The sequence below is a fragment of the Sminthopsis crassicaudata genome, chromosome 2 (genome assembly GCF_048593235.1).
Source record: "Sminthopsis crassicaudata isolate SCR6 chromosome 2, ASM4859323v1, whole genome shotgun sequence".
Lineage (NCBI taxonomy): Eukaryota > Metazoa > Chordata > Mammalia > Dasyuromorphia > Dasyuridae > Sminthopsis > Sminthopsis crassicaudata.
Window position 1 is genome coordinate 510,527,164 of NC_133618.1, and position 11,022 is coordinate 510,538,185.

Below are 11,022 nucleotides of genomic sequence, written 5' to 3' on the forward strand. Positions count from 1 at the left end.
AGAATACTGTGAAAATGAGCAGGAAACAACCAAAAATGTTATTATGGTGACAAGGAAGATCAAAACATACATTCAGAAAATGATAACAAAGTCAAAGCTCCTACATTCAAAGCCTCCAAGAAAAATAAAATTGGGCTCAGGCCAGGGAAGAGCTCAAAAAAAAAAGACTTTAAAAATCAATTAAGAAGAGAGAGGAAAAATTAGGGAAAGAATTGAGACAGATGCAAGAGGAAGTACAAAAAGCTAATGAGGAGAAGAATGCCTTAAAAAAGCAAAATTGGCCAATTGGGAAACAAGGTATAAAAGCTCACTGATGAAAATAAAAATGGAATTGAGCAAATGGAAGCTAATGACTTTATGAGAAATCAAGATACAATAAAGCAAAACCAAAAAAAAAAAAAAAAAAAAAGGAGGAAAAAATGTGAAATAACTCATTGGAAAAACAATTGACCTACAAAATAAATCCAGGAGAGATAATATAAAAATTATTGGTCTACCTGAAAATCATTAAAATTAATCAAATTTTTAAAAAGCCTGGAAATCATATTTTAAGAAATTATGAAGGAAAACTGTCCTGATATTCTAGAACTAGAGGGTAAAATAGAAATTGAAAGAATCCACTGATAACCTCCTAAAAGAGATCCCAAAATGAAAACTCCCAGGAATATTATAACCAAATTCTGGGACTCCCAGGTCAAGGAGAAAATATTGCAAGCAACCAAAACAAACAAACAAACAAAAAAAACAATTCAAGTACAGTGGAGCTACAGTCAGGATAATACAAGATTTAGCAGCTTCTACATTAAAAGACCAGAAGGTGATATTTTAGAAAGCAATGAAGCTAGGATTGCAACAAAGAATCACCTCCCCAGCAAAGCTGAGCATAATCCTTCAGAGAAAAAAGAAGTTTTTCAATGAAACCGAGGATTTTCAAGCATTTGTGTTGAAAAGATCAGAGTTAAATGGAAAATTTTATTTTCAAATACAGTACTCTGGAGAAGCTTAAGGAGGTAATCAAGAAAGTGATATCATAAGGGCCTTAGTAAGGTTTATTTACATTCCTACATGGGAGGAAGATACTTGTAACTCATTAGAACCTTCTGATTATTATGGCAGTTAAAAGGAACACACACACACACACACACACACACACACACACACACACACACACATATATATATGTAGAAAGAGAGAGAGAGAGACAGAGAGAGACAGAGAGAGAGACAGAGAGAGAGACAGAGAGAGACAGAGACAGAGAGACAGAGGGCACAGGCATGAATATGAAGAGGTAATATCTTATTTTTTAAAAAAATCATGAAATTTAGGGGTAAGAGAGCAATGTACTAGGAGAAAGGGAAAGAGAGAAGTAAAATGGTGGAAATTTATCTGCCGTTAAAAAAAGAGGCAAGAAAACTTTTACAGTGGAGGGAAAGAAGGGGAGGAGAGGTTGAGTGAATGAGCCTTACTCTCATCAGAATTAGCTCAAATAGGAAATAACATACATACTCAAAAAGGATATAGAAATCTAATTTACCTTGCAGGAAAATAGGAGAGGAATGGGATATGGGAAGGAGGATAGAGTGATAATAGAGAGGACATATTAGGGGAGGGAGTAGTCAGTAGCAAAACACTTTTGAGAGGGACAAGGTGAAAGAAAAGAGAATAAATGGAGAGAAATACAATTAGCAATAGTAATTGTAAAAAAAAAAAAAATGAAGCAACTTTCTCTGATAAGGCCCCATTGCTCAAACATAGAGTAAACTGATTCAAATTTATAAAACATAAGAGTCATTTCCCAATTGATAAATGATCAAAAGATATGATCTGTGCCCAAAGGGCTGAAATTGTGCATATTCTTTAACCTAACAACACCACTACTAGTCATGAATACCAAAAGAGATTTAGAAAAAACAGAAAAGGAAAATGACCTATATAGCACCTCTCTTCTCATGACAAAAAAATTGGAAATTGAGGGGATGCCTATCAATTGGGAAATGGCTCAATAAACTGTGGCATATGTTTGTGATGGAATATGATTGCTCTCTGGGAAATGATGAGCAGGATGCTCTTAGGAAAAAAAACCTGCAAAATTTTCCATGAATAAAATGAAATATACTGTATGCAAAGTAATAGAAATATTCTTGGACGATTTTGTGTCATCCCAGACACAAAGCTGTAAATGATTCTGTTATTCTCATTAGTACAATAATGCATAATTACACTGAAGGACTTATTATGAAAAATCTTATCCATACCTAGAGAAGGAACTGATTGTGTCTGAATACAGATTGATGCATTCTTTATTTCACTTTCTTTTTTTTTTTTTCTTTTTTTTTTCTCCCACTTAAAAGTCTTTTATTTTTTTTTTAATTTTTAATTTTATTTTATAATTATAACATTTTTTGACAGTACATATGCATGGGTAATTTTTTACAACATTATCCCTTGCACTTACTTCTATTCAGATTTTTTCCCTTCCTCCCCCAACCCCCTCCCCCAGATGGCAAGCAGTCTTATATATGTTAAATATATTACAGTATAATTTAGATACAATATATGTGTGTAGAACCAAATTTTTTGTTGCACAGGAAGAATTGGATTCAGAAGGTAAAAATAACAGTTTACATTCATTTCCCAGTGTTCCTTTTCTGGATGTAGCTGGTTCTGTCCATCATTAGTCAATTGGAATTGGATTAGCTCTTCTCTATGTTGAAGAAATCCACTTCCATCAGCATACATCCTCGTACAGTATCATTGTTGAAGTGTATAATGATCTTCTGGTTCTGCTCGTTTCACTCAGCATCAGTTCATGCAAGACTCTCCAAGCCTCTCTGTATTCATCCTGCTGGTCATTTCTTACAGAGCAATAATATTCCATAGCCTTCATATACCATAGTTTACCCAACCATTCTCCAATTGATGGACATCCATTCATCTTCCAGCTTCTAGCCACTATGAAAAGGGCTGCCACAAACATTTTGGCACATACAGGACCCTTTCCCTTCTCTAGTAGTTCCTTGGGGTATAAGCCCAGTAGTAGTATGGCTGGGTCAAAGGGTATGCACATTTTGATAACTTTTTGGGCATAATTCCAGATTGCTCTCCAGAATGGCTGGATTCTTTCACAACTCCACCAACAATGCATCAATGTCCCAGTTTTCCCACAGCCCCTCCAACATTCATCGTTATTTGTTCCTGTCATCTTAGCCAATCTGACAGGTGTGTAATGATACCTCAGAGTTGTCTTAATTTGCATTTCTCTGATCAATAGTGATTTGGAACACTCTTTCATATGAGTGGAAATAGTTTTAATTTCCTCATCTGAAAATTGTCTGTTCATATCCTTTGACCATTTATCAATTGGAGAATGGCTTGATTTCTTATAAATTAAAGTCAATTCTCTGTATATTTTGGAGATGAGGCCTTTATCAGAACCTTTAACTGTAAAAATTTTTTCCCAATTTGTTACTTCCCTTCTAATCTTGTTTGCATTAGTTTTGTTTGTGCAGAAACTTTTTAATTTGGTGTAATCAAAATGTTCTATTTTGTGATCAATAATGGTCTCTAGTTCTCCCTTGGACACAAACTCCTTCCTCCTCCACAAGTCTGAGAGGTAAACCATCCCATGTTCCTCCAATTTATTTATGATTTCGTTCTTTATGCCTAAATCTTGGACCCATTTTGATCTAATCTTAGTATGTGGTGTTAAATGTGGGTCCATGCCTAGTTTCTGCCATATTAATTTCCATTTTTCCCAGCAGTTTTTGTCAAATAGTGAATTCTTATCCCAAAATTTGGGATCTTTGGGTTTGTCAAAGATTAGATTGCTATTTTTATTCACTATCTTGTCCTAACCTATGCCACTGATCAACTAGTCTATTTCTTAGCCAATACCAAATGGTTTTGGTGACTGTTGCTTTATAATATAGCTTTAAATCAGGTACACTTAGACCACCTTCCTCTGACTTTTTTTTCATTAGTTCCCTTGCAATTCTCGACCTTTTATTCTTCCATATGAATTTTGTTGTTATTTTTTCTAGGTCATTAAAATAGTTTCTTGGGAGTCTGATTGGTATAGCACTAAATAAATAAATTAGTTTGGGGAGTATTGTCATCTTTATTATATTCGCTCGGCCTATCCAAGAACATTGAATGTCTTTCCAATTATTTAAATCTGACTTTATTTTTGTGGCAAGTGTTTTGTAATTTTGCTCATATAATTCCTGACTCTCCTTTGGTAGATATATTCCCAAATATTTGATACTATCGACTGTTATTTTGAATGGAATTTTTCTTTGTATCTCTTGCTGTTGGATTGTGTTGGTAATGTATAAAAATCCTGAGGATTTATGTGGATTTATTTTGTATCCTGCGACTTTGCTAAAATTCTGAATTATTTCTAATAGCTTTTTAGCAGAGTCATCATGTCATCTGCGAAAAGTGACAATTTGATTTCTTCATTTCCTACTCTAATTCCTTGGATCTCTTTCTCGGCTCTTATTGCCAAGGCTAGAGTTTCTAGTACTATATTGAATAGTAATGGTGATAGTTGGCAACCTTGTTTCACTCCTGATCTTACAGGGAAAGGTTCTAGTTTATCACCATTACATATGATGTTTACTGAAGGTTTTAAATATATGCTCCTTATTATTTTAAGGAATAGTCCATTTATTCCTATACTCTCAAGCGTTTTTAGTAGGAATGGATGTTGGATTTTATCAAATGCCTTTTCTGCATCTATTGAGATGATCATATGGTTTTTATTAATTTGATTATTAATATGGTCAATTATACTAATAGTTTTCCTAATATTAAACCAGCCCTGCATTCCTGGTATAAATCCCACTTGGTCATAGTGTATTATTCTGGGGATGATTTTCTGAAGTCTATTTGCTAATATCTTATTTAAGATTTTAGCATCAATATTCATTAAGGAAATTGGTCTATAGTTTTCTTTCTCAGTTTTTGATCTACCTGGTTTAGGTATCAGTACCATGTCTGTGTCATAGAAGGAATTTGGTAGGACTCCTTCAATCCCTATTTTTTCAAATAGTTTACATAGCATTGGAGTTAGTTGTTCTTTAAATGTTTGGTAGAATTCACCTGTAAATCCATCTGGTCCTGGGGACTTTTTCTTAGGAAGTTGGTTAATAGCTTGGTCTATTTCTTTTTCTGAGATGGGACTATTTAGACTACTTACTTCTTCCTCTGTTAATCTGGGCAAGCTATATTTTTGAAGGTATTCTTCCATTTCATTTAAGTTATCGAATTTATCGGCATAAAGTTGAGCAAAGTAGCTCCTAACTATTGTTCTAATTTCCTCTTCATTAGTGGTGAGTTCACCCTTATCATTTTCAAGACTATCAATTTGCTTTTTCTCTTTCCTTTTTTTAATCAGGTTTACTAAGGGTTTGTCTATTTTGTTGGTTTTTTCATAAAACCAACTCTTAGTTTTATTAATTAATTCAATAGTTTTTTTACTTTCAATTTTATTAATCTCACCTTTTATTTTTTGAATTTCAAGTTTTGTGTTTGTCTGGGGGTTTTTAATTTGTTCCTTTTCTAGCAATTTTAGTTGTAATCCCAATTCGTTGGCCCTCTCTTTCTCTATTTTATGCAAGTAGGCCTGTAGAGATATAAAACTTCCCCTAATTACTGCTTTGGCTGTATCCCACACATTTTGGTATGATGTCTCATTATTGTCATTTTCTTGGGTGAAGTTATTAATTATGTCTATGATTTGCTGTTTTACCCAATCATTCTTTAGTATAAGATTATTTAGTTTCCAATTATTTTTTGGTCTATTTTCCCCTGGCTTTTTATTAAATGTTATTTTGATTGCATTATGGTCTGAAAAGGATGCATTTACTATTTCTGCCTTACTGCATTTGATTTTGAGGTTTTTATGCCCTAGTATATGATCAATTTTTGTATAGGTTCCATGAACTGCTGAGAAGAAAGTATATTCCTTTCTGTCTCCATTTAGCTTTCGCCAAAGATCTATCATATCAAACTTTTCTAGTATTCTATTTACCTCTTTGACTTCTTTCTTATTTATTTTGTGGTTTGATTTATCTAATTCTGATAGTGCAAGGTTGAGATCTCCCGCTATTATAGTTTTGGTATCTATTTCCTCTTGCAGCTCTCTTAATTTCTCTTTTAAGAATTTAGATGCTGCACCACTTGGTGCATACATGTTTAATATTGATACTGCTTCACTATTGATGCTTCCCTTTAGCAGGATATAATGCCATTCCTTATCTCTTTTAATTAGATCAATTTTTGTTTTTGCTTGATCTGAGATGAGGATGGCTACTCCTGCTTTTTTGGTTTTGCCTGAAGCATAATAGATTCTGCTCCACCCTTTTACTTTTAGTTTGAATGTCTCATCCTGTTTCAGGTGTGTTTCCTGTAAACAACATATAGTAGGATTCTGACTTTTAATCCAATCTGCTAACTGCTTCCTCTTTATGAGGCAGTTTGCCCCATTCACATTTATGGTTAGAAGGACTAATTCTATATTGCTTGCCATCCTATTAACCCCTGTTTATGCTTTTCCCCTTTCCTTCCCTTTTACCCTCCTATCCAGTATTAAACTGGTAAACACCACTTGCTTTTCACAGCCCTCCCTTTTTAGGACCCCTCCCCCACCTTAAAGATCCTCCCCTTATTTTATCCCTTTTCCTCGAAATTACTGTATTCCCTTCCCCTTAGCTTACTCCTTCCCTTTCACTTTTCAATGAAGTGGAAGAAGTTTCACCATAAATCGAATATGTCTATTGAATATGTCTATTGTCTATGTTCATCTCCCTCCTTTCTTTCTCTCAGATATAATAGGTTACCTTTGCCTCTTCATGAGATGTAGTACCACCACTTTATACTTTTTTATGATATAATCTCCTTTCCACTTCTAGTTTCTAAGACAAATTGTACATATGTTCTTTACATATTTTTTTTGACAGAAGTATAGTTCTCAAGATTTCTTTTTACCTTTTTTAGAAGTCTCTTGAGTTCTGTATTTGAAGATCAAACCTTTTATGTAGGTCTGGTTTTTTCATCAAAAATAGATGGAATTCATTTATTTCGTTAAATGTCCATCTTCTTCCCTGGAAAATGATGCTCATTCTTGCTGGGTAAGTTATTCTTGGCTGCATACCAAGTTCCTTAGCCTTTCGGAATATCATGTTCCAGGCCCTGCGTTCTTTTAATGTGGACGCTGCTAGATCCTGTGTTATCCTTATTGTGGATCCTCCATATCTGAATTGTTTTTTTCTAGCAGCTTCCAATATCTTTTCCTTTGTCTGATGGTTCTTGAACTTGGCCACTATATTTCTTGGCGTTTTGATTTTAGGGTCCCTTTCAGTAGGTGATCGATGAATTTTTTCAATGTCTATTTTACCCTCTGTTTCCAGAATGTCTGGGCAGTTCTCTTTGATAATTTCCTCGAAAATGGTGTCCAAGCTCTTTTTTTCCTCCCATTTTTCAGGGAGTCCGATTATTCTCAAATTGTCTCTCCTGGATCTGTTTTCCAGGTCTGTTGTCTTTCTGGTAAGGTACTTGACAGTCTTTTCAATTGTTTCATTTCTCTGGTTTTGCTTGACTCCCTCTTCGTTTCTCCTTGAGTCATTCATTTCTACTTGTTCCAGTCTAATTTTCAATGATGTATTTTCTTCACTCACTTTTTAAATATCTCTTTGTAATTGTCCAATTGAGTTTTTATCTTCTATGGAATTTTTTTCCATTGTATCCATTTTATTTTTTAGAGAGCTGATTTCTTTTTCCAGCTCTCTAATCCTGTTTTCCTTGGAGTTGTTTACATTTTCCAGCTCACTAATCCTGTTTTCCTTGAAGTTGTTTACCTTTTCCAGCTCACTAATCTTGTTTCTCAATGATTTGATTTCTTTATCCATTCTGTCTTTGAATGCATGGGATGACTTCTCCAGGCTCTCTTGCCAAGCTTCCCTTTCCTTTTCCCATTTCTCTTCCAGCTCTCTTGTGAGAGCCTTTTTGATTTCCTCTATGAGGTTCTTTTGTATTGAGGAGCAGCTTATATCCCTCCCAGGGGATACATCTGGGGACATTCTGTTCCTAGTCTCTTCAGCATTTGAAGTCTGCTCCCTCTCCACACAGAAGCTGTCAATGGTTAGAGCCCTTTTGAATTTTTTGTTCATTTTGTCAGAGTAGGAATCAAAGAAAACAAACTGACAAGAGAAACAATTGGTCTGTTTTGCGGGGGATGGGGCTGGATGGTATTAATGGGCTTCCTCTACAGACTGGGGGTAGGGCAGCAGAGAGCCACTAACAGAACAGCAATGACTGTACTGAGTCTGTGCTCTGAGGCTCCGAGAACGCACCGAGTCAGTCCAGGTGGGGTTTGGGGTGGCCGGGCTCTGAGAGACGCTGGCTTTCTGGGGTTTTAATCTTCACCTCTGGTGTTTACACCCTCTCCACCGCTCCTGGCTTGCTGCCAAGACGGAGCATCCACACTGGGGCAAAAGCCCTTTCACAGAAACGGCAGAGATCACACCCCTCCCCCTCCAGTCTGAGCTGTGTGAGCTGCCTGTCTTGCTCTGGCTGTCTGCCCTCAGTCTGTGCCCAGTCTGATTGACCCTCCCCCGAACAAACACAGACCTTTTCTGGCGACTTTCAAGGATGTCTTCTCTTGGTGATAATTTGTGGATTTCTTTCTGGGTCAAGCATTAAGTCAGAGGCTTGTCATGAAGTAAGTTCTGAGAGAAAACGAGGAGCTCAAGCAGCTGTCTGCCTCCACGCCGCCATCTTGGCCGGAAGTCCACTTTCTTTTAAACTTATTTTTTTTTCAGGGTTTTTATTTTCATTAGAATGGGAGATCTGTTTTCTTTTACAACTTGACTTTTATGAAAACATTTTGTATAACTTCACATGTGGTTTCTTAATTGTGGGTGGGTTTAAGGAAGAAAACCTAGAACTCAGAAATATTAAAAACAAATGTTTAAAATGTAACTAGGGGAAAAATATTAAATAAATTAATTTTTAAAATTTTAAGAATTCAAATCATTCTCTAATTGATAAATGGTTAAAGGATATGAACAGAGTAATTTTCAGATGAAGAAATTAAAACAATTTTTAGTTTTTACCCCATGTTATCTCTCAATTTCTTCTTCTCTCAATGCATTTTTCTTACTTCTTAGTTTTATGTTTTTGTTTCACTTTTTGGTTATTATCCCATCATATTCAATTCACACCTTCATCCTAACCACTCTAAGAGTAATAAAGTTCTTAATAATTTCAAGTGTCATCTTTGCACAGAGGAAAATAAAAAATTTAAGTTTTTTGAATTCTTTATGTTTACTCTTTCCTATTTATTTTTTATGCTTCTGTTGAATCTTGTATTTGAAAATCAATTTTTCCTGTTCATCTCTTGTATTTTAATTAGGAATGTTTGAAAGTACTATGTTTCATTAAATATACATTTTTCTCCTGAGGGATTATACCCAGTTTTGCTGAGTAGGTGATTATTGATTGTAATTTGAATTTATGCCAAATGAAGTAAGCAGAAACAAGGAAACATCCTACAAAATTATTATAACAATCAAAATAAAAACAACAACCATCGGAAAACATTCAAAAGTGAAGGCTACAAAATTAGGATAATGACAATATGGCTCCCCACAAAAAAATATTACTCCTCCCGTCCTCCTTTGCTGAATTGGGAGACCTACTAGAGTGGAACAAAGTGTTTTGAGGTATTTTATGTATTCATCAATTTTGACCTTTTTCCTTCTCTTCTTCATCTTTTTCTTGACTTAAAAATTATTCTGTGATATATGTAAAAGCTCTCATATGGGGAAGAGCAATGGAACTTTGAACAAACTTCCATATAAAAATATGTATAAATATAAAAATATTTTATATAATGACATATAACATATATATAAATATGTACATATATAAATAATATGAATAAAAAACATACAAAATATATTTTATGTAAACATAAAATATAATATAATTAAATCTAAACATATATAATATAAAATATATAAATATAAATAATATGTATAAATAAAAAGTCAATAAACTTTAACATTTCTAAAAGAAAGCATCATAAAAGTAGCCTCTAGAGGGGCAGCTAGGTGGTGCAGTGGATAGAGCACTAGCCTTGAATTCAGGAGGACCCCAGTTCAAATCTGGTCTCAGACACTTAACACTTCCTAGCTGTGTGATCCTGGGCAAGTCACTTAACCCCAGCCTCAAAAAAAAAATAAATAAATAAAAAAGTAGCCTCAAGAGCAGTAGTCCTCAAACTTTTTAAATAGGGGCCAGTTCACTGTCCCTCAGACTGTGGGAGGCCGGACTATAGTAAAAACAAAAACTCATACTCTGTCTCCACCCCTCAGCCCATTTGCCATAACCCAGCGGGGCCGCATAAATATTCTCAGCCCGCCGCATCTGGCCCCCTGGCCGTAGTTTGAGAATCCCTGCTCTCGAGGGTAGGAGGCAAGAGGATTTTGAATCACATATTTGAATTGTAGAAAAATTGGAAATAACTTGTGTCCATTTGAGGAATGTATGTATAAATTGTGGCATACAAATGTAATGAAATATTATTATAAAATGAAAATCTGAAAAACTCGGAGAAATATAGGAAGACATATGAATGATGTTACATGAAACAAGTAAATCAGAGCAATATACACAAGGATTATAAAAATGTTAAAAAAAATAGATCACTAAAACAAAACCATAATCTGTAGGATTACAGTGATCAATGTTGCCCCTGATGGAAATATGGCTTCTAGGGAAGATGGCAATAATTTTAAGGTCCTCTGACCTTGGGTGCTTCTGTCCTAACAATCTGTCAGTGATTCGAAAATCTTATGGCTTTGAAATCTATGATCCTGAGGTTCTCCCCCCCACCCCAACTTTGCAGTACTATTGTTCAGGCAATCTGTCTGTCAATGATTGTGAAAAGCCCTGGCCTAGGAATATAATATTTCTTTCCTTAGACTTTAGGGAAGATATATTAGTGATTCTAAGGTT